The sequence below is a fragment of the Ornithorhynchus anatinus genome, chromosome X1 (assembly GCF_004115215.2).
Source record: "Ornithorhynchus anatinus isolate Pmale09 chromosome X1, mOrnAna1.pri.v4, whole genome shotgun sequence".
In the NCBI taxonomy this organism is placed as follows: domain Eukaryota; kingdom Metazoa; phylum Chordata; class Mammalia; order Monotremata; family Ornithorhynchidae; genus Ornithorhynchus; species Ornithorhynchus anatinus.
Genome location: NC_041749.1, coordinates 17678805 through 17702357, shown reverse-complemented (window position 1 = coordinate 17702357; position 23553 = coordinate 17678805). Strand labels below are relative to the sequence as shown.

The window sequence follows — 23553 nt, the reverse complement described above, 5'->3', positions numbered from 1 at the left end:
TTTTCAGATTGGAAGAAAAAGCGACTGGAAAGACAGATGCGTGGATGAGTCCGTGTTTCAACAGTAGAGTGTAGGCGTCAGTATGCACAACGTGTTTCTAAGTGATTACAACTAAGTCCAGAGGTGATGTATAAATTCTGAGGTGGTAACTGGGAGGATATGACTTGGGAAGAAGAAAAATTTACAGGGGAAATCCTCCAGGAAGAGGTGGGATTTCAGTTTTCAAGATGGGGCAGGATCGTGGTATGAAAGATGCAAAGGAAGCGGGTGTTCTAAGAAGGAGGACAGTCTAGAGAAATGATCTGGGCAGCCGAGGGCCATGTCGACTGGCGAGGGCAGAGACAAGAGACAGCGAGAGACCCCCGGGGAGGTTGATGCAGTTGATGAGTTGGGGTGGGACAAGTGCTTGAGCTGTTTGGATGGAGAGGAAAGGGCATAGCTGGGAGACGTTGTGTGGGAGGCAAAGTGACAGGATGTTGCGATGGATTGAGTGTAAGTGTTGAAAGAGAGGGATGAATTCACTCTTGTGTACTGTATTCGCCCAAGTGCTTAGTACAGTGCTCTGCACACAGTAAGCACTCAATAAATATGACTGGATGAATGAATACCAAGGCTGCAGGCCTCAGAGACAGGGAAGATGGGAAACTTAGAGGAGGGAAGATGAGTTCACTTCTGGGTTGCAACTGACACTTAGCGGATAGAGTATAGGCCTGGGAGTCAGGAGGACCTGGGTTCTAATCCCAGCTCCGCCACGTAACTTTGGGCAAGTCACATAACTTCTCTGGGCATTAGTTTCCTCATCTGGAAAATGAGGATTAAGACTGCGAGCCCCAGGAGGATAGGACTGTATCCAACCCGATTAACTTGTATCTACCCCAGTGCCTAGAAAAGTGCTTGGCTGTAACAGTAAGCGCTTAACGAGTACCGTAATTATCATTATTATTATGAAGTACGAGGTCAGCACCATTGCTTTCCCTGCGGTGGCACAGTTGACGCATGAATGGCAGCAACTCAGGGCCAGGTGCCACCTCCTTCAATTTGCTCACAGCTGCCATCCGTGCCCCATGAGTACGGGGAGGCGTGACCCTTGGAGTAGGCTGGGATAGCAGGGATTGGCCAACTCTAATGCCCCATATTAAGATGGCAACGATTCCCCAGGTAAGATGATGAGACGGAAAAGACCCATAGTTCAAGTTAGCCGTAGGGTCAGTATAGGACTGGCTGTCTGAATATGAGATTTCCTCCAAATGTGGAACATTCGGTCAATTTATTCCTGGCTCAAAGAAAACTTATGAGGATAAAATCAGAGAAGGCCTTCCTTTCTTACCGTAGGAGCCTCTTGAGGTTCAGGGACCCTGTCTAATAATGATAATGTTGGTATTTGTTAAGCGCTTACTATGTGCAGAGCACTGTTCTGAGCGCTGGGGTAGATACAGGGTAATCGGGTTGTCCCACTTGGGGCTCACAGGCTTAATCCCCATTTTACAGATGAGGGAACTGAGGCACCGAGAAGTCAAGTGACTTGCCCAAAGTCACACAGTTGACAGGTGGCGGAGCCTGGATTAGAACCCATGCCCTCTGACTCCTAAGCCCGGGGCTCTTTCCACTGAGTTACGCTGCTTCTCATCTATCTAATCCATGCCTTCTTTCCCAGCGCCTAATATAGTGCTTTGCACAAAGCGTTCAGTATATATTACTACTACTTTCTAAGAGGGGGCTTATGGGTCCAACCTATATCTACCCCAGTGCTAAGTACAGTGACTGGCACCCAGTAAGCTCTAAAGAGATGCCATTAAAAATAAAAGAAAACACAAAAAGGTCCACATCTGTTATGCCAGTACAAAAGAGCATTATTATTACCGTTGTGATTATTATTATTAATATATTCTTTGGCATACCAATGTCACGGTAAATTGAAGCAGATTGAGCAGTCCCTCAGTACTAGCTAAAACAAGGAAATATTTGGTCGCGGTCAATGAGGTATTTCCAGTCTCCAAACACGGTCATTTTAAATTAGTAGGAGGTTAAAGAACTCCAAGTTAAACGTGATGGTTCAGTTTGGAGGTGTCAATTAGGGACCAGAAGTAACCAAATTCTCATATGTGAATCATGGGCTACATTTAACCACAGGGAGAGTTCTTTAATTGGGCAGATCTGTCTACGCAATAGAGCCTCAGTGAAGATAATTAAAGCAAAGCAAGAAACCACCCGTATGAAGGCAGTAGAAGACCTTTCCGTAAGATCCCTGCTCTTTTCAGAGGCTCTGACAACTACTCCGCTTTCCACTATACAGTTCCCTGGATGACTGTTGAAATAAATACTTTATTACATTTTTTGGAGTAAAAGTAGTGGTGATAATGTGTACTGAGGGTCTACCGGGCACAATTCACCGAACTAAGAGTTTGGGAAAGTTCAGCGCATGAAATGATGCGTTTCCCGCCCACAAGGGGCTTACAGTCTAATTGGAGAGATGCATAAGCATTTTAAAATTAGAATAATCAGCATAAATATACAATTGAACAGACATATATGCACAAGTGTCGAGGATCAGTCTAAAGCGATACTCGAAATAACTAGTAGATTTGTGCAGCTTGGGGTGTTGGGAATTAGTCAGGAAGGCTTGTTGTAGGAGGTGGGATCTGGGGAAAGTTGTGCCTATAGGGAGAGCTGTGGTAACTCAGGCTTGGGAAGGGAAGGAGTTCCAGACTAAAGGAATAACAGGAATGATAAGGCAAGGACGGGAGAGTTGAGTGAGGTACAGTCAGATTGTTAGCTTCGGGAAAAAGAAGAAAAGGAGCTGGGGACATTGGGCGAAGAGAGAGGATATGTAAGATAGGGAGAGTTGAAGGCTTGAAGCCGATCAGGAAGAGTTTTCCTGAGTCATTCATTCATTCAACTGTATTTATTGAGCAGTTACTGTGTGCAGAGCACTGTACTAAGTGCTTGGGAAAGTACAATATAAGTACATTTCCTGCTCAGTGTGGGAGGAGATATGTCAATGTAATAATAATAATAATAATGTTGGTATTTGTTAAGCGCTTACTATGTGCCGAGCACTGTTCTAAGCGCTGGGGTAGACATAGGGGAATCAGCTTGTCCCACGTGGGGCTCACAGTCTTCATCCCCATTTTACAGATGAGGGAACTGAGGCACAGAGAAGTGAAGTGACTTGCCCACAGTCACACGGCCGACAAGTGGCCGAGCCGGGATTCGAACTCATGAGCCCTGACTCCAAAGCCCGTGCTCTTTCCACTGAGCCACGCCGCTTCTCTATGTAGTGTTCTGAGGACCTGAAAAGTGTGGACAGAACAACGTTTCAAGAAGATTGATCCATGATAATAACTGTGGTATTTATTAACCACTTACAGTGCGCCAAGCACTGTACTAAACACTGGAGTAGAGCCAAAGTAATCAGGTCAGAGCCAATGTCAGCCCTAAGGAGGCCAGGCTACGGCCCCAGATAGGGCCATAGCTACGACTGCTACTATGGTGCTGGCGGGGCTGTGCCTTCCCTTGACCCTCAGCTACCTCTTCTGGGAATCTCTTCATGTCAGGATCTACTTCTTCTTAGCCTAGAAGTGGGTCTCCTCAACCAACTCCTTCACCTTCATCACCACCACCACCCTCTCCCTCCCTGGATTCCAAGGATCTTTCCTATCCCTACAGCCAACCGGAGGAATGTGTGAGCCGGCAGTTTTCCCTGCCGTGGCCACCAACGCCAATCTTCCGGAAACAAGCCAGACCCTTTCAGCTCCTAAGTGCAATACAACACTCCATCTCGGATGTACAGCGACTCAGTCAAGAAGGACCACAGTACTCAAAATACGGGTCTTCCGAGGAGCCTCCACCTCCAGATTCCCCAGACCATCCAAAAAAAATACGATTCGGGTCCTGCAGAAGGGCCGAGACTTGGGATGTGAGGTGGAGGAGTGTGTAGGGAGAAGACAGGCATGCTGGCTTCTGAAAGGAAGGCTAACTAAGAAACTCTTCTGTAAAATGGGGATTACCTGTGAGCCTCCCGTGGGACAGCCTGATGACCCTGTATCTACCCCAGCGCTTAGAACAGTGCTCTGCACATAGTAAGCGCTTAACAAATACCAACATTAATTAAGACTGGTGGCCAGGATACCATTCGGCAGCTTAGGAGAAGGGCTGTTTATAAGATCCAGGCGAAAATGGAAAACCTGGAAAGAAAGGGATTAAGAAATGGTTGTGGAACTCTTAATGTGGCTGGTTATTGACTGCCTTGATGCCCTCACAGCACTTATGTACCCAATTGCACATTCCAAGCCCTTAGTACGGTGCTCTGCACATAGCAAGTGCTCAATAAATACTATTGAATGAATGAATATCTTTACATTATATATTATAAACCATTTACTTACATGAATGTCTGTCTCCCCCTCTAGACTCTAAGTTCATTGTGGGCAGGGAACATGTCTGTCAACCCCTTTATCGTAAGCTCCCCAGCACTTAGTACAGTGATCTGCATAGAGTAAGTTCAGTAAATACCAGTGATTGAGTCATTGATTGGTTTTTGGCTAATTCTCATCCCTCTGTTGAAACTTCTGTCATTGATAAGGTGCAATAAAATCTGACATTTTCACTGGTGTAGAATCATTTTTAAAATCTGAGGCAGAGGCTCAAGAAGGTGAACTTTGGGTCCCAAATTGTTTTCAGTTTGTTGTTTCAGGCTCTGCACACGGTGATCAAAAAAAATCGAATGAATGAAGAAACAGAGGAACTATGTTGCTAAATGAAATATTTTAATTCTGAAGAAACCAGGGCACGTCTCCGGGCTTGTCATCAACAGCGTGTAACCGTCCGCTCAGACCCTAGCCAGAGGAGACTGAATGTAATCTGAGGCAAGCAGACCCTGTGTTGAATATCTGCAACGTTTGTCAAATTGTGTATGCTGTAAAGACTTTGCTTTATGAACCCTCTATGAAAATTGCAGCTTAGTCTTCACTCTCATTGGATCTCTCGGTCTTGTGCCATTATTTTCAGCTCCATGAATCGATCAAGCAGGTTCGAATGAATTATTGTTCTTTGTTTATTGGTGAATTTTGTAGATATATGTTAAGTGACCATTCATGAGACCATACTGGCAGCAAGTCAATATAAATGTCTTGATTTGATTCATATCTTTCCACTTCTTGAAAACAGTAAACTTCATTTTTCAGTGCCTCAGGTTGCTCATCTATAAAATGGGTTTTCAATGCCTGGTCTCCTTTCTACTTAAACTCTGAGCCTCATAGAGGACAGGAACTGTGTCCAACCTGATTAACTTGTATCCATCCCAGTGCTTAGAACAGTGCTTGCCACACCGTAAGTGTCTAACAGACACCATAATAATAATAATAGTAATTTAAGATCCATCAGTTGGGTCTTTTTTTCTTGTTGAATGACTTTCCCTTTATTGACAGCCCCGAAAGGAGCGACCTCTACAGAAGAAGAGCAAGCGATCAACAGAACATAGGAGAAATCAAATGGCCGAAATGGTCTATCAGCCAGATGGTGACCCAGTGCTTTCCATTAAGCGGGAAATGAACTGGGAATAAGTCCATTTCCAGCTGAAACCAATTTCATTGACAGAATTCCATCTGCCCGAATGTAAGAAAAGGCCTCGGAGGGCAGCAGAGGGGGCCAGATGAGGCGAGGTGAGTGGGTGGAGAATGCAGGGGACAGATTAGTCAGGGAGGAACGTTTTATATGTGTCCATTTGGACTGAGCTTCCAGCTCTGAAGGAAGCAGCGATTAAGAAGATAGCGGGTCTGTTTGATGTATACAGGGCAAGGATGAGGTTGTGGCTGAACATTTTATGATTTGTTTTTACCCACAACCTCAAGAAGTATATTTATAGGTCCTACAGATCTCACATCTTCTCATCATCCTCTAGACTCTAAACTTGTGGTGGGCAGGGAATGTGTTTGTTAGACTGTTATATTTTACTCTTCCAGGCTCTGAGTACATGCTCTGCCCACAGTAAGCACTTAATAAAAAGCTGTCTATTGCTGTATCAAACTCTTTCAAATGCTTAGTACAGTGCTCTGCACACAGTAAGCACTCAATAAATATGATTGAATGAGTAATAGGACTGACTGACTGATGGTAAACTCGTTATGGGCAGGGAATGTGTCTACTAATTCTGTCGTATTGGACTCTCCCAAGAGTTTGGTACAGTGCTCTGCACTTAGTAAGCACTCAATAAATACCATTGATTGATTTAGTTTTGTCATAATGTGACCCCCCCCCCCCAAAGAAAATAATCCAATCGATCAGTGATATTTATTGAGAGTTCAGAGCACTGCACTGGGTGTTTGTAATCAATCCACTATGATCTAGGCTGGTGATCAGAGGTCGTATTTCCATGTTGTGAAACTTTTTGTCACATAAAGAGTCCTTATTTGCTGTTCTGTGGATCTGCCGAACTAACAACTATCTTGCACATCTAATCCTGCACTTAGTACAGTCTGTGGCACATAGTAAGCACTTAATGAACTTGAGAAGGAGAGCTGTCTAGTGGTAAGAGCATGGGCCTGGGAGTCAGAAAGCCATGGGTTTTAATTCCAGGTCTGCCAAGCATCTGCTGAATGACCTTGGCAAGTCACTTCACTTCTCTGTGCATCTTTAAAATGGAGATTAAGACTCTGAGCCCCATGTGGGATATGGACTGTGTCCATCCCGACTAACTTGTGTCCAGTGCTTAGACTAATGCTTGGCACATAAGAGCTTAACAAAAACCATCAAAAAAAATCCACTATCTCCGTTGTCTCTAGAAATTCACACAAGAAATGGCCAAAGTCGTCTTTGGGAGATTGAACGGGAGGAGAAGGATTCGAGCCACATCCCATCCATCTCATCTCAGGGTCAATTCCCAGGTGAAGCTGCACTGACTATTTAACAAGCATTTCTGAGCAAGACTTGCTTTGTTTTGTTTTGTTGTCTTTCTCTCCCCTTTTACACTGTGAGTCTGTTGTTGGGTGGAGATTGTCTCTATCTTTTGCTGAATTGTACTTACCAAGTGTTTAGTACAGTGCTCTGCACACAGTAAGCGCTCAATAAATATGACTGAATGAATGAATACTCTAAGTCTTGCAGAACTCTTGTCTTCTGCTGTTGGGTCATCTCCATCTCATACTGACACCATGGCCACACCTTCCTCAAACGCCCCACCTCCATCTGCAATCGCCTGCTTGTGTATCTATAGAGTTTTCTTGGTAAAAATATGGAAGTGGTTTACCACTACCTACTTCCGTGCAGTAAACTTGAGTCTCCGCCCTCGACTCTCTCCCGTGCCGCTGCTGCCCAGCACAGATGAGTTTTGCCTTTGGGAGATTGCCTTTCACTCGCTAGCCACTGGCCAAGCAAGGAATGGACTGGACAGGCCTCTGCTTGACTTTCTCTCCTGTGGTCGAGGCTGGTAGAGGACTGGAAACTCTCCAGGTGCTACCAGGGAAGCAGCGTGGCTCAGTGGAAAAGAGCCTGGGCTTCGGAGTCAGAGGGCGTGAGTTCGACTCCCGGCTCTGCCACTTGTCAGCTGTGTGACTGTGGGCGAGTCACTTCACTTCTCTGGGCCTCAGTTACCTCATCTGTAAATTGGGGATTAACTGTGAGCCTCCCGTGGGACAACCTGATTACCCTGTATCTACCCCAGCGCTTAGAACAGTGCTCGGCACATAGTAAGCGCTTAACAGATACCAACATTATTACCCTGAAAGGATAGAACTCTAGAAGCAGCCTGACGAATAGAACCACTCACAACCAGGGTTTGCCGACTTCTGTCTACTAGTGGATTTTCCCAAAGTTAACAGAGCTGTAACTGTGTGTAGCAGATTTTTAGCTGGGAATTGGCGAGCAGCAGTTCTGTGACTACAGTCACTCCGGGCTGCCTCTCCAGCTCCACCTGCTCCTTGAGAAACCACCTTCCAGTACTTCCAGTTCAAACTTCTGTTCTTCAAGTACCCTACTCTATCATGAGGAGACCCATTCATTCATTCACTTGTATTTATCAAGCACTTACTGTGTATATAGCACACGAGAAGGACAACGCGACAATAAACAGTGACCAGCCCTGCCCACAATGAGCTCACAGTCTAGAATGGGGGAGACAGACATCAATACAAATAAAATTACAGATAGACATACAAGTCCTTTGGAGCTTGGGGGCTGGTAGAGAGCAAAGGGAGCAAGTTAGAACAAGACAGAACGGAGTGGGAGATGAGGGGAAGTGGGGCTTAGTCTGGGAAGGCCTCTTGGAGATGTGCCTTCAATAAGGCTTTGAAGGGGGGAGAGTAATCTGAGGCAGCTAATAACTGTCCTTTCCAGCCATAAAACAAGATATCTTAAAAGACACCACCATCTCTATAATTAATTTTAGTATCAATCTCCCCCTGTAGACTTATCATTGAAGACAAAGAGCATGTCAAACAACTATATTATTTTGCACTTTCCTAAATGCACAGAAACAATAACAATGATTATATTTGTTAAGTGCTTACTACTACTAATAATAATGTTGGTATTTGTTAAGCGCTTACTATGTGCAGAGCACTGTTCTAAGCGCTCGGGTAGATACAGGTAATCAGGTTGTCCCAGGTGGGGCTCACGGTCTTCATCCCCATTTTACAGATGAGGTCACTGAGGCACAGAGAAGTGAAGTGACTTGCCCACAGTCACACAGCGGACAAGTGGCAGATCTGGGATTCGAACCCATGACCTCTGACTACCAAGCCCACGCTCTTTCCACTGAGCCACGCTGCTTCTCTAATGTGCTTCTTACTATGTGCCAAGCTCTGCTCTAAGCGCTGGGGCGGATACAAGGTAATCAGGTTATCCCACATGGAGCTCGCAGTCTTATCCCCGTTTTACAGATGAGGTACCTGAGGCCAGAGAAGTGAAATGATTTGCCCAAGTTCCCACAGAAGACAAGTGGTGGAGTCAGGACTAGAACCCAGGTCCTTCTGACTCCCAGGCACTTGCTCTCTTCACTAGACCATGCTGCTCTTAAAAGTCACACTGCTGTCTGTACTGTACTGTGCTGTCTGTAAAGTTGCCCTTTAGTAATAATAATAATAATAATAATATTGGTATTTGTTAAGCGCTTACTATGTGCAGAGCACTGTTCTAAGCACTGGGGTAGACACAGGGGAATCAGCTTGTCCCACGTGGGGCTCACAATCTTAATCCCCATTTTACAGATGAGGTAACTGAGGCACAGAGAAGTTAAGTGACTCGCCCACAGTCACACAGCTGACAAGTGGCAGAGCTGGGATTCAAACTCATGACCTCTGACTCCAAAGCCCACGCTCTTTCCACTGAACCACGCTGCTCACTAAAGCAATACCCCTGACTGACAAATTTATCTCTGCCGCACCAGGTGAATGATGGTTGTTCTTTCCCTCCCAACTTTGAAGAGAAAAGGATTTCTTGAATAAAAAATACCCCCTAAAAAATGTTGAAAGTTTTACTTTTTCATTCAAAATTGAAGACACAACATAGAGATGATGACAACTTAATATACATTGTAAAAATACGCTGGGGTTGAAAGAAAGGAAACAGAAGAAAGGAAGAGCGCATCCTTGTACTCTGAGAATTATGCTGACTGATTTTCTGTTCAGGTCTAAAGACAATTCTCTTCTTTCCTGCTCTCGAAAGGTCCACAGCTGCTTGCTGCACAGCTGGGTAGGGTTAAGCATTTGCCAAGCCCGAGAATGTGAAATAAAATGCTTGTCATGGCCACTAGGTTTATTAATAGTGTTTATGAGATGAGGCAGTGACCATACACATTGGAAAAGAGATGCCCAAAAACACACCTCAAAGGAAAAATCTAGGTCTGCCTGTGTTGAGACCAATGAAATGGAAAACAACTGGAAACATCGGGGATGTTAAGAGCAAAGATGCCTTGATTTGGGAGCATTAACTGAGAGGAACTGACAGAGTTGAGAACTGGAGCTGGTTCTGGAGTTCTGGGTAGAGTATCAGTTTCCCTTGATTACTTCTGGTCTCACTGGTATTTTTTTTTTTTTTGTCTTCAGGAGCAAGCAAGTGCTGGAGAAGCAGTGTGGTCTAGTAGAAAGAGCACAGGCGTGGGAGTCAGAGTCCTAATCCCAACTCCCTACTTGAGTGCTGTAAGACCTTGGGCAAGTTGCTTAACTTATCAGTTCCCTCATCTATAAAATGGGGATTAAGACTACGAGCCCCAGGTGGGACATGGACTGTTGTCCAAGCTGATTATCTTGTACCTACCCCTGTGCTTAGTACAATATTGTACCAAGCATGACACAAGTACCATTTTAAAAAAATGTACTGCATGGCTACTTGGGGCAAAAGTTGCCCTCTGGGTAAACATTGCTTGGCTGCGATTATGTGAACTTCCTGCTGGAGGGGAAAGTTTGAAAGAAATCATCACTGCACTACTAAGGTTACTCAGCCGCAGTCATTCATTGTCCCCTAGAAAGAAGGGACTAATTTTCCATACTTAAATAGCCTTTTTCCTCCAATTAAGTGATAATTGAGGACAATTGCTGGTTGTTTACTCCCCTCCTATTTAACTCTTGTTCTTAGGTTCTGGAGTGGGTGGTTTAGAGTCTTGCGGGAATTAGAAATCTCGAGTCTGGCATGAGTCCCCTTATGCTTTGGTTTGAAAATGCTGCTGCTAAAGATGAGATGGTATCCTTAAGTGAGTATCTTTGAGAGATGATCCCTTTTTCTCTCTTTAACGGAATTTGTTAAGCACTTCCTATGTGTCGAACGCTTTAAGAGAAGCAGCGGGGCTTGGTGGAAAGAGCCCGGCCTTGGGAGTCGGAGGTCGGGGGTTCTACTCCCGGCTCTGCCACTTGTCTGCTGTGTGACCTTGGTCAAGTCACTTCACTTCCTCTGTGCCTCAGTTACCTCCTCTGTAAAATGGGGATTAAGACTGTGAGCCCCACGTGGGACAACCTGATTATCTTGTAACCACCCCAGGGCTTAGAATGTAGTAAGTGCTTAACAAATACCATTATTATTATTATTATTATTTACTAACTTCTGAGGTAGCTACAAGATAATTAGGTGGACATAGTCCCTTTTCCACATAAGATTCTCAATCTAAGTCAGAGGGAGGGCAAATGTTGAATCCCCAGTTTACAGATGAGGACCTTGAATGACCTTGGCAAGTCACTTCACTTCTCTGTGCTTCAGTTACCTCATCTTTAAAATGGAGATTAAGACTCTGAGCTCTGAGCAGTTTACAGATGAGGAAGCTGAGGCACAGAGATGTTAAGTGACTTGCCCAAGGCCACGCAGCAGCCAAGTGGCAGAGCTGAGATTTGAGCCCATGACCTTCTGAATCCCAGGCTTCTCTCACGAACCATGATCCTGGTGCACGGTCAACTCCGTAAATGCTTCCGAGCGAAACTGTGCCCCGTTATTCCAGCGGATCAGTGGTACGTGAATGAGACTGTCCTATAACCCGAGTGGATCAGTAGTCCTATTATTAAATCTGCCAACAAACCTATGGCTGAATTAAAACACGCTTATGAACATGAGTTTTGAAAATAGGAATAAAATACAAAGGCCATTTAGACTGTAAGCGTGTTATGGACAAAGAACATGCCGGCTAATTCTGTTGTATTGTACTTTCCCAAGCCCCAAGTTCAGTGATCTGCACGTAGTAAGTGCTTAATAAATACTACTGATTGGTTATGATCATTGCTATTATACTGTAACTCTGGTGTACTATACACTTCCAAGTGCTCAGTAAAATGATCTGCACACAGAAATGACTCAATAAATCTCATTCATTCAACCATATTTATTGAGCGCTTACTGTGTGCAGAGCCCTGTACTAAAAACACTTGGTACAATTGTAAAAGTGCAATTTGGTAACAAATAGAAAGCCAACGACGGGCTCACGATCTAGAAATCTCCTTGATTCATAATTACTAGTGTGTGTAAATGTGTCTGAGTCTTCAAAGCCCAGTCAAGTTATAAAGCCCAATCAAGTTATAAAGCAATTCCTCCTTCCTTGACCCCTATTTCAAATACTTTTGCAAATGCTCAGGGCCCATCGAGCCAGAAGAGTTCCCCAGTGGATCAGATGACTAGTTGCATCCCAGCTTAGTCAATTAGTCAGTTGTATTTAATGAGCGCTTACTGTACTAAGCACTTGGGAGAGTACCATATAACAATAAACAGACACTTACAGGGCACTTAGAACAGTGCTGTGCACATAGTAAGCACTTAAATGCTTTTATTATTATTATTATTATCCTTTGCACCCTTAAGCATGGCTGCAAAGAACATGTTGAACAAAATGGGGCCGATGACCCAGCCCCACTTCCCTCTGTCAGAGAGAGGAAGAGTTAAGCCTGACATCTTCAGCCTGAGGTGCTGAAGCCTCAGGGATTTGGCTGAACTTCTCTGGACGGCCAAATTTACTTAGTGCTTCCCAGAGCCCTAGCCTTCTGGCGGCGTCAAATGCTCTCGTGAGATCAAAAATGCAGTCCAGAGGTCTCGCTTCTGCTCTCCGCTCTTATCCTGTATCTGTCACACTGCATAGATCATATCTGCCAACCCGCACTTAGATCTGAAAGCCACGTTCTTTTAATAGTCCACCCGCAAGCTTCTTGCCCCCGATGGAAGGTGGGGTGAATTCCCCTGTGGTATCTACCATCTGTTGTCTGTTTTCTCTCCCTTTCTCCTTGAAAACGGTGACCATGGTGGCATCTTTAAAGCCTGGGGCCATCTCCTCTGTGTTCTCCATGTTTAGGAGAAACAGACTTCTGAAGATAGGGCCCCTCCAGGCTTAACAGACGACTCTCCCAAGCGCTTGATACAGTGCTCTGTGCGTAGTAAGCGCTCAATAAGTAGGATCGATTGATGACTGCAGGAATACTATGAGATCTGGTTGCTTTTCCATCTTATAGGGCTTATAGGAACTGCAGCACTTCCTCAAATTCATTCATTCATTCAATAGTATTTATTGAGCGCTTACTATGTGCAGAGCACTGCACTAAGTGCTTGGAATGTACAATTCGGCAACAGATAGAGACAATCCCTGCCCAATAACGGGCTCACAGTCTAAACGGGGGAGATAAATTTGAATATTGGATGGGATCAGCTCAACTTTCTTTTTTTTAAGGTCCTGTCAGTGATTCTACATTTATATTTTGAATTAGGCCTGATAATTGAAAGGACAGCTGGAGCCAGAAATCTGAGCCCTATCGTCTACAGGAAAATGAGGATCAGCCAGTTAAGAAAATGTCCAATTTAACTTTGGCACCTGGCACCAGACTGTAGGAGAGATGAAGAAGGAACATGGAAAGAACTGTATTGGGCAGAAGCAAGGTGGGAGGAAGATGAGGGCAAGGGAGATCACTGCTTGGGGCTCCACGGGAAGGAAGATTGGGTGAATGTTTTGGTTGATCCCATCCCAACTGTTCCAGGTAGCTACCTTGACATTCAGGACTCGAGCCATTTCACAGCCCCCTTCACCACAAGCACACTCACACACATCACAGCATAGTCTCTAACACTTTAGAATAATAATAATAATGATGATGGCAAAAGTTAGAGGTAAGATTATATCTCATTTCTGGCAGATCTTCTACGCCTATAGGGGTGTCAAGCAACTTACAGGGCTCTTATTCTTGGTCCTGTATCTATTCCCGGCTCTGCCACTTGTCAGCTGTGTGACTGTGGGCAAGTCACTTCACTTCTCTGGGCCTCAGTTACCTCATCTGTCAAATGGGGATGAAGACTGTGAGCCTCACGTGGGACAACCTGACTACCCGGTATCTACCCCAGCACTTAGAACAGTGCTCTGCACATAGTAAGTGCTTAACAAATACCAGCAAATACCAACATAATTATTCAGATTATTATTCACACCTATAGCTCTTAGGCTCAGCTGTCGCTCCTAGAAAAAGTGTAAGAAAGTCAAGGGCGTTGGAGGTTTTTTAAATCAAGAAAAAATATTATCCGCTGACCACCTTGAGAGCTTATTCGCCTTTCAATGATAAGGAATGGAATATGAATGAAAATCAAATGTCTCCGTGGACCAAATTCATCACTGGAACATATGGAGTATAAAATAGAGTGCTCAGAGATATCATCAGGGGCAGAATGGAAGCGATATTCCTGCACCAACTATGACGGGAGATAAAATTTATGACTAGATGCTCCCTAAGATTAAAAAATGGATGGAAAGTGCTGAGAGAACATATCAACGGTAATTTTCAGAAAGCCAAGTCATCTGACAAGGTGAAGGTAAAAAAATGAATTCCTCAGGGAACAAAAGGGGTAGTGGTCAGAGCAGGGGCTCTGATCAGGTGGAGAACAAACCAAAGGTTCTGTGAGGTAGTTCAAAGAATCGATACACCCACTCGTATGAAACAGGCAACTGCACGACTCCACAATTACGGAACGTATCTTCTAGAATGGCTCGGCGGGGTTCTTTTCTCAATTTGTTAATTCAGAAAAAGAAAAACCACTACAAAATGCAGCTATCGTCTAAACACGCACGATAAACGTATCTGTAATAACGACCGTGGAATTGGTTACTCGCTGTGGGCGGGGGACGTGTCTATCAATGCCGTTATATTGCAGTCTCCCAAATGCTCAATACAGGGCTCTGCGTGTAGTAAGATCTTAATAAATATGACCGATTGATTAAGAGCTTAATATGTGTGCCGGGCTAATCAGGTTGGACACAATCCCTGAGCTACACGGGGCTCTGAGACCGAGGACAGAAAGCATGCATTGAAAAGAGGAGGAAAATCTAAACAGGTGGACTGAGACGGGAACTGGGACGGGGATTGTATCTGACCCAGCTACCTTGTAGCTTCCTCAGTGGTGTTTGGCACATAGTAAGTTCATTCATTCATTCAATAGTATTTATTGAGCGCTTACTATGTGCAGAGCACTGTACTAAGCACTTGGAATGGACAAATCGGTAACGGATAGAGACGGTCCCTGCCCTTTGACGGGCTTACTCTTAACAGACATTACGGATTTTTTTTTTATTGTTATTATTGAATAGATCTGCTCCTAGTCCCGGGTCTACAAACCAGTAAGACTCCCTTAAGTCAGGTTGCAGGAGCCAAATGAAAGAAAGTACAGGTTGGAGCTGAAATGATCTGGGTGTTCACTGTGGGTTTTGTCAAGAGTGCTGTTAAGGAACTGAAGAACCTTCATCCAGCGGTACATGCCTGTTTGGAGATAGGACACTACAGTGCAAGAAGTTTGGTATTTGTTAAGCGCTTACTATGTGCAGAGCACTGTTCTAAGCGCTGGGGTAGGTACAGGGTAATCAGGTTGTCCCACGTGAGGCTCACAGGCTTAATCCCCATTTTACAGATGAGGTCACTGAGGCACAGAGAAGTTAAGTGACTTGTCCACAGTCACACAGCTGACAAGTGGCAGAGTCGGGATTCGAACCTCTGACTCCCAAGCCCGGGCTCTTTCCACCGAGCCAAGAAGAAATCAATTGATGGATCAATCACTCAGGGGTATTTATTGAGAGCTTACTGTGTGCAGAGCACTGAACTAAGCGCTAGAAGGAGAACACGACAGAGTTAGCAGACACGTACTCTGTCCACAACCAGCTTACGGTCTAGAAGGATATTGTTTGTGAACCATGTTCATTCATTCAATCGCATTTGTTGAGCGCTTACTGTGTGCAGAACACTGTACTAAGAGCTTGGAAAGTACAATTTGGCAACAAAGAGACAATCCCTACCCAACAATGGGCTCACAGTGTGGAAGGAGGGAGACAGGCAACAAAGCAAAACAAGTAGACAGGCATCAATAGCATCAATGTAAATAGAATTATAGATATGTATACATCATTAATAAAATAAATGGAATAATAAATATGTACATATATACACAAGTGCTATGGGGTGGGGAGGAGGGTAGAGCAGAATTTGTGTCCAGCCGGCCTGAAATTTCCATGCCATGGGGTTTAGCCAGAAAGATGAGGAGAACTGGGTGTAACTATCTGAGGGAGTTTAGGCAAAGATCTTTTTTAAATAATAATAATAATAATAACGTTGGTGTTTGTTAAGCACTTACTATGTGCGGGGCATTTTTCCAAGCGCTGGGGTAGATACAAGGTAATCAGGTCGTCACACGTGAGCCTCACACTCTTCACCCCCATTTTACAGATGACGGAACTGAGGCACAGAGAAGTGAAGTGACTTGCCCACAGTCACACAGCTGACAAGTGGCAGAGCCGGGATTTGAATCCATGACCTCTGACTGCTTCTCTAAAATGCTGGTATTTGTTAAGCGCTTACTATGTGCAAAGCACTGTTCTAAGCGCTGGGGGAATACATGGTGATCAGCTTGTCCCATGTGGGGCTCACAGTTTTAATCCCCATTTTCCAGAAGAGGTAACTGAGACACAGAGAAGTGAAGTGACTTCCCCAAAGTCACACAGCTGACAAGGGGCAGAGCCGGGATTAGAATCCATGACCTCTGATTCCCAAGCCCGGGCTCTTTCCACTGAGCCACGCTGCTTCTGGACAGTTTTAATAAAATCCTTCCCTGATGGCATTGCCCATTTTGCTTCGGCCTAGCTATACATTTCTGGGAGTCAGGAGGCTTGGATTCTAATCCTGGCTCCACCACTTGCCTGTTGTGTGAATTTTGGGGTGAGTCACTTCTCTGGGCCTCATTTTCCTCATTTGTAAAATGGAGACTAAACAGCTGTTCTCCTTCCTCCCTTTGTGAGGGATGGGGTGTGTGTTCGATCTAATTATCTACCTCAGCTCTAAGCATAGTGCTTGACACACAGTGCACACTTGACAAATTCCATGATTATTATGATCACCTAGCTAATGGTGACAAAATCACTGATTCAGGTGAGTGAAGCTTTAGCTGAATGGGTTGCCAGGAACTGACTTAAGTGACAAACCCACTGGACGGTGGGGAAAAATGCCAATTTCCAGCAATACTTGGGATGTTAATGTTTTCATTATCACCGCTTTGTGGAGGGAAGCAGAAGCGGCATGGCCTGGCCGATAAAGCACGGGCCGGGGAGTCAGAAGGTCATGAGTTCTGATCCCAGCTCCTCCACTTCAGAGAAGCAGCGTGGCACAGTGGAAAGAGCATGGGCTTTGGAGTCAGGGCTCATGCGTTCGAATCCCAGCTCTGCCACTTGTCAGCTGTGTGACTGTGGGCAAGTCACTTAACTTCTCTGTGCCTCAGTTCCCTCATCTGTAAAATGGGGATTAAGACTGTGAGCCCCACGTGGGACAACCTGATTCCCCTGTGTCTACCCCAGCGCTTTGAACGGTGCTCTGCACATAGTAAGCGCTTAACAAATACCAACATTATTATTATTACTTCTCTGCTGTGTGACCTTGGGCAATCACTTTTCTTCTCTGTGTCTCGGTTCCCTCATCTGTAAAATGGGGATTGAGACTGTGAGCGCCCTGTGGGACAGTGACTGTGTCCAACCCGATTAGCTTGTGTCCACCCCAGTGCTTAGTACGGTGTCTGGCACACAGTGAGTGCTTAACAAGTACCATAATTATCATTATTATTTTGGATCCCAGAATCACTAGTCTTGAGTGCAGCGCGGCTTAGTAGAAAGAGCACGGGCTTGGGAGTCAGAGGTCGTGGGTTCTAATCCTGGCCCCGCCACTTGTCGGCTGTGTGACTTTGGCCAAGTCACTTCACTTCTCCGGGCCTCAGTTACCTCATCTGTAAAATGAGAATTAAGACTGTAAGCCCCACGTGGGACAACCTGATTATCTTATACCCCAGTGCTCAGAACAGTGCTTGGCCCACAGTAAGCGCTTAACAAATACCATCATTATTATTATCCTTGAGTGTGCAAGAGCCAAGAGTCAGGCACGACTCCTCAAATCAGGGCTTTCCAATCCGGCTCGATTCCTCTTGCCTGTTCAGAATCTCCCACCACCTCATTCCTCGCTGCACTGGGAGGCTGAGGGTGGAATATGGAATATTTTCCTATAGTATAGTGTCTCAAAGACACTCTTCTCTCTAGGGCTCTGGACATCTTATTTTGCCTAGTATTGCCGTGAACATCAAAACCACCTTTGAAATAGTGGAATTCATTCTTTTAAAGGAAATGGAACCTGTTCGAAATGGACTTTATAGAATTTTACACTGACCGGTCTAGCAAGACGTTTAACTCCTGAATTTCCCGAATCTGTCATTTTCCTCTAATTCCCCAAATTGCTTTAGTAGGTCCCTTTATGACTTACTTGGACTTTATAAAAAAGAGAGTGGCAATTTTTTTTTAATGGTATTCGTCAAGTGCTTACTGTGTGTCAAGTGCTGGGATAGATACAAGTTAATCAGGCCAGAAACAGTCTCTGTCCCACATGGGGCTCATGGTCTAAGTAGGAGGGAGAACAAGGATTGAATCCCCATTTTGCAGTTGAGGAAATTGGTATGCCTCTTGGGGTGAGGTACGTGTGAGAAAAACTTCCGTTTGCTCCGATATCCCCAGGCTCTGATTCTTCCAGAGAGTGAGGTTGTGGAAACTATGCCAACTTTTATAAGCGTCCTTGCCTTGAGGCTGCCCAGTTGATTTAACCTGGTCCTAAACTGTGGCTTAGGGCACTCTGGCCCAAGAAACCATTCTCTTAAGGGAAAAGAGTCAGTGAGCAGGGTCAATTAGCCGATAGGAAAGTTTCAGCAGTGAGAGGGAAAGCCACCTTGGTTCAGAGAAGTCCTTTGCCAAGAGGCTCTCCTTGTGAACTGGGAAAAAATGGGTATAGAGAAAACCTTGCTCAATCATATATTATGTGACCGTGGCTGAGAGAACGGAGCACTGCTTAGTCACTTCCGGGTTCGCTCCTACATAAATATCTGCAAAAATGTCACGCGAACTTCTCGTTTCACCAAGACCCGCAATCTTGAAACCTTGAGGCGGACACTGTTGTGACAAAAAGTTCCATGGAAAAATTTACAGAATGTGTGGGAAGCGGGGCAAGAAGGATGTCTTCCTCTGGCATCCCAATTTATCCCTGCAATGGAATTAGATGTAGGCAGACAGAAATTCATTCAAATAGTTCCGCTTTCCAAAAGGAGAAGGCCAAGGTTACAGGAGGTGAGAGGCTTCTGGGTACCCGAAAAGGCACGGTTGTTGGAAAGGGGATCGTGCCTTCTCACTTCATGTGTTCATTATCTCAAGGCCTAGGGGAAAGAGCACGGACCTGGGTGTCAGAGGAACTGGCTTCTAATCCCAGCTCTGACATTTATCTGCTGTGTGGCCTAGGACAAGTCATTTAACTTCTCTGTGCCTCAGTTCCCTCATCTATAAAAAGCGATTGAATATCTGCTCTCCTTCCTACTTAGGCTGTGAACCCCATACGGAACGTAATTATCTTGCATCTAACTCAGCATTTTGTACAGTAATAATAGTAATAATTGTGGTATTTGTTAAGCACTTACTAGGTGCCAAGCACTGTACGAAGCACTGGGGTGGATTGAAGCAAATTGGGTTGGACACAGTCCCGGTCTGGCATGGGGCTCACAGTCTCAATCCCCATTTTAAAGATGAGATTACTGAGGGACAGAGAAGTGAAGTGATTTACCCAAGCTCACCCAACAAAAAAGTGACGGAGCTGACATTAGAACCCATGACTTTCCTACGCCTAAGGCCCGTGCTCTATAATAATAATGATGGTATTTGTTAAGCACTTACTATATGCCAAGCACTGTTCTAAACGCTGGGGTAGATACAAGGTAATCAGGTTGTCCCACGTGGGGCTCACAGTCTTAATCCCTCTTTTACAGGTGAGGGAACTGAGGCACAGAGAAGTTAAGTGACTTGCCTAAAGTCACACATCACACAGGTGGCGGAGCAGGGATTAGAATCCATGATCTCAAACTCCCAAGCCTGTGCTCTTTCCATTAAGCCACGCTGCTTCTCATGACACCACGCTGCTTCTTGGCTTGTAGTGTTTTACAAATACCACAGTTATTATTATTAAATCAATGGAGAGTCACACTGTATGAGTCAATCAATCATGGTATTTACTAAGCGCTTGCTATGTGCACAGCACTGTACTAAGTGGTTGGGAGAGGACAACAGAATTAGCAGGCACGTTCCTACCCAAAAGGAGTCTTCCAAAATGGCTCAGTTCACTTCCAGGAGATTTTTCTCCACAGGAATTTGTTAAGCGCTTACTATGTGCCAGGACTGTACTAAGCACTGGGGTAGATACAAGATAATCAGGTGGGACACTGGGAGACTCATCAGGTCAGAGCACTACAGACTAACACTCGGCATAATTGGCATTGAGATGATGAGGTGTATTTCTTAATAATAATAATAATGTTGGTATTTGTTGAGCGCTTACTATGTGCAGAGCACTGTTCTAAGCGCTGGGGAAGATACAGGGTAATCAGGTTGTCCCACGTGAGGCTCACAGTGAATCCCCATTTTACAGATGAGGTAATTGAGGCACAGAGAAGTGAAGTGACTCGCCCACAGTCACACAGCTGACAAGTGGCAGAGCCGGGAGTCGAACCCGTGACCTCTGACTCCGAAGCCCAGGCTCTTAACACTGAGCCATGCTGCTTCCCTTAAGCATTTGTGCTTCACTCCTCCCTCAGCCCCACAGCACTTATGTACATACCCCTAATTTATTTTTGTGTCTTTCTCGCCCTCTAGACCATAAGCTTCCAGTAGGCAGGGAACGTGTCTACCAACTCTGTTATACTGTACTCTCCCAAGAGCTTAGTCAAGTGCTCCGCACACATTTAAGCGCTCAGTAAATACCATTGATTTTTAGCAAGTTAGGCAAGCAAGTTTGAAAAAATATGCATGTCTTTGGATCTGGGGTAAACAGTCAGCTAGGAACATCGATTGAAACCGATTCAATGGGACCAGTCTGTCATTACTCCTCCGGTTTACAGAGTCCTACCCTGAGGTTCCCTAATCTTTGGGCACAAATGTCCCTTGTGATCGAGTTGACCGTATTTTTTTCCCAATGAAGCCGGGATAAAGCGATGTCATGGAGGGACTCTTCGGCAACTGTTTCCCGTTGCAGCGAGAATACAATTATGAAGTAATGATTCCCTCCCCACCCCATAATGAAGTTATTAATAAGAACCCAGCAAAAAGCAAACTGCTATCGGCAGCTTAGCAGCGTATCGGTGAACCTCCCAGCTGCAGCCCTTCAGTGAGTTTGAATAGAATTTTAAATCACAAAGCACAAAAACCCTAGCACTCATCACAAAGCTCTGAAATTCACGCTAGGCTCCCCTCTCAACGAAGTTGGATGTGGCTAGAATATTATCCCCATTTTCTAAAAAAAGCACACTCAGCTCTGTCTAGAACCCATGTTCTCGCTACAGTAGCTAGGACGTGACAGTAGAATCAGGAGACTTCCTTCCTATAGCAAGAGCCTGCCAGAATTGATCGCACTGCGGTTTTGGAAGCAACAGTGGAGTATGTTTTGACTCCAATAAGAAGCTTCCTGAACGTGGAGTTTCGGATGCTTAATAATAATAATAATAATAATATTGGTATTTGTTAATCGCTTACTATGTGCAGAGCACTGTTCTAAGCGCTGGGGGAGATACAGGGTCATCAGGTTGTCCCACGTGAGGCTCACAGTCTTCGTCCCCATTTTACAGATGAGGTAACGGAGGCCCGGAGAAGTGAAGTGACTCGCCCACAGTCACACAGCTGACAAGCGGCAGAGCCGGGAGTCGAACTCATGACCTCTGACTCCGAAGCCCGGGCTCTTGCCACTGAGCTACGCTGCTTTAGAGAAGCAGTGTGGCCTAATGGATAGAGCCCAGGCCTGGGAGTCAGAAGGAACTGGGTTCTAGTCCTGGCTCTGCTACCTGTCTACTGTGTGACAGTAGACAAGTCACTTCACTTCTCTGTGCCTCAGTTCCCTCGTCTGTAAAATGGGGATTAAGACTGTGAGTCCCTGTCCCTATGTGGGAACAGTGCTTGCCACATAGTAAGCGCTTAACAAATGTCATTATAATAATAATAATAATGTTGGTATTCGTTAAGCGCTTACTATGTGCCGAGCACTGTTCTAAGCGCTTGTCCCATATGGGGCTCACAGTTTTAATCCCCATTTTCCAGATGAGGTAACTGAGGCACAGAGAAGTGAAGTGACTTGCCCACAGTCACACAGCTGGCAGGCGGCGGAGCTGGGATTAGAACCCATGACCTCTGACTCCCAAGCCCGGGCTCTTTCCACTGAGCCCCGCTGCTTCTCATTATTATTAACATAGAGTTCTGTTATTATTATCATAGAGTTCTGCAAGAACACAACTCTTGCAATGAAAATAACTGGGTATGGGGAGGGAAATCAGAGCTGGGTTTGGCCTAGATTTTTGGTGAGGGTTTTTAATTTTTTTCAGAGGGTTTAGCTTAGTTTAGCTTCCCCTCTCAGGGTCGTACCTGGAGAGTTTCCAGTCCTCCACCAGCCTCGGCTACGGGAGGGAGAGTCAAGCAGAGGCCTACTCGTTCCATTCCTAGCTTGGCCAGTCGCTAGCGGGTGGGAGACAATCTGCTACACGTCAAAACTCAACCACGCTGGGCAGCAGCGGCATGAGTGAGAGTCGAAGGCGGAGACTCGAGTTTACGGCGCGGAAAGCGGCAGTGGCAAACCACTTCCATATTTTTACCAAGCAAACTCCGTGGATACACTACCGGGACGATTGCAGATGGAGATGGGGTGCTCCGGGAGAGACGCGTCCATGGCGTCACTCCGGGTCGGAAACGACTCGACGGCATAAGACAAGCTCAGTTTAGCTTTGGAAATGATACCTCGGTTGAATTGGCATGAGAAGCAACACCAGGAAAGACAGCCAGCCTTTATGGACTGTAACGGCATCCAGTTTCGAAAGAATCAGTTCAATCCAGGAGTTAGTGGATTCAAACCCATCCAGCCGTTAGTGCAGTGCTGCAGCATATAGTACAGCGCTTGGCACATAGTAAGCTCTTGACCAATACCACTATTATTATTATTATCCTCACTGTTGCTCCTCTAGTTCGAACATCCTCCGCCCCACAAGGTGGACATTTGCCTGGGCAAAGGATTGAATTGGGAAAATAGACTGTGAGACCTAAATGGGTCAGGGAATATGTCCAATCTCATAACCGAATCTGAGTATTTAGTGAATAAGAAGTGCTTCATAAATTCCATAAATAAAAGCTTCTGGAGATTGGTGAACTCCTGTGGGTCCCTGAGTGGGGTGGATTGGGCTTAAACCACGCCTGTTTCACTGTTAGATTGAACTCTCCCAAGCGCTTAGTACAGTACAGACAGTAAGCACTCAATAAGTAGGACTGACTGACTCCAGAAAGATGTGAAAAGAGCGGCTTAACCTCACGACTTCACAGAAATGGCCGGTTGTGGAGGCCAGACCTGCCTTGTGACTGGTGACGGTGATCCCGGAACTCTTCAGGAATGTCTCCGATTTTTGGCATTGCTCGTGAGGGGAGGATTCTGCCCATCTTCAAACATTGCATTTTTCTTCCATCACTAGAAAAGCAATCGTATTTCTTGAGCGCTTGCTGTGTGCAGAGCACCGTGCTAAGCACGTTCGAGAGAGTAC

General features: G+C 45.3%; 1 protein-coding gene and 1 non-coding gene across 2 annotated transcripts in view; one reads left to right on the top strand and one right to left on the bottom strand.

The window, feature by feature from the left end:
• The window catches only part of HTR4 (5-hydroxytryptamine receptor 4), a 303493-nt gene that overhangs the window by 126710 nt on the left and 153230 nt on the right, over window positions 1-23553 (bottom strand). The window lies entirely within an intron of this gene.
• LOC114807146 lies at window positions 22376-22513 on the top strand. The gene has a single exon (XR_003755199.1). It is a non-coding gene; the product is annotated as a small nucleolar RNA SNORA7 (small nucleolar RNA).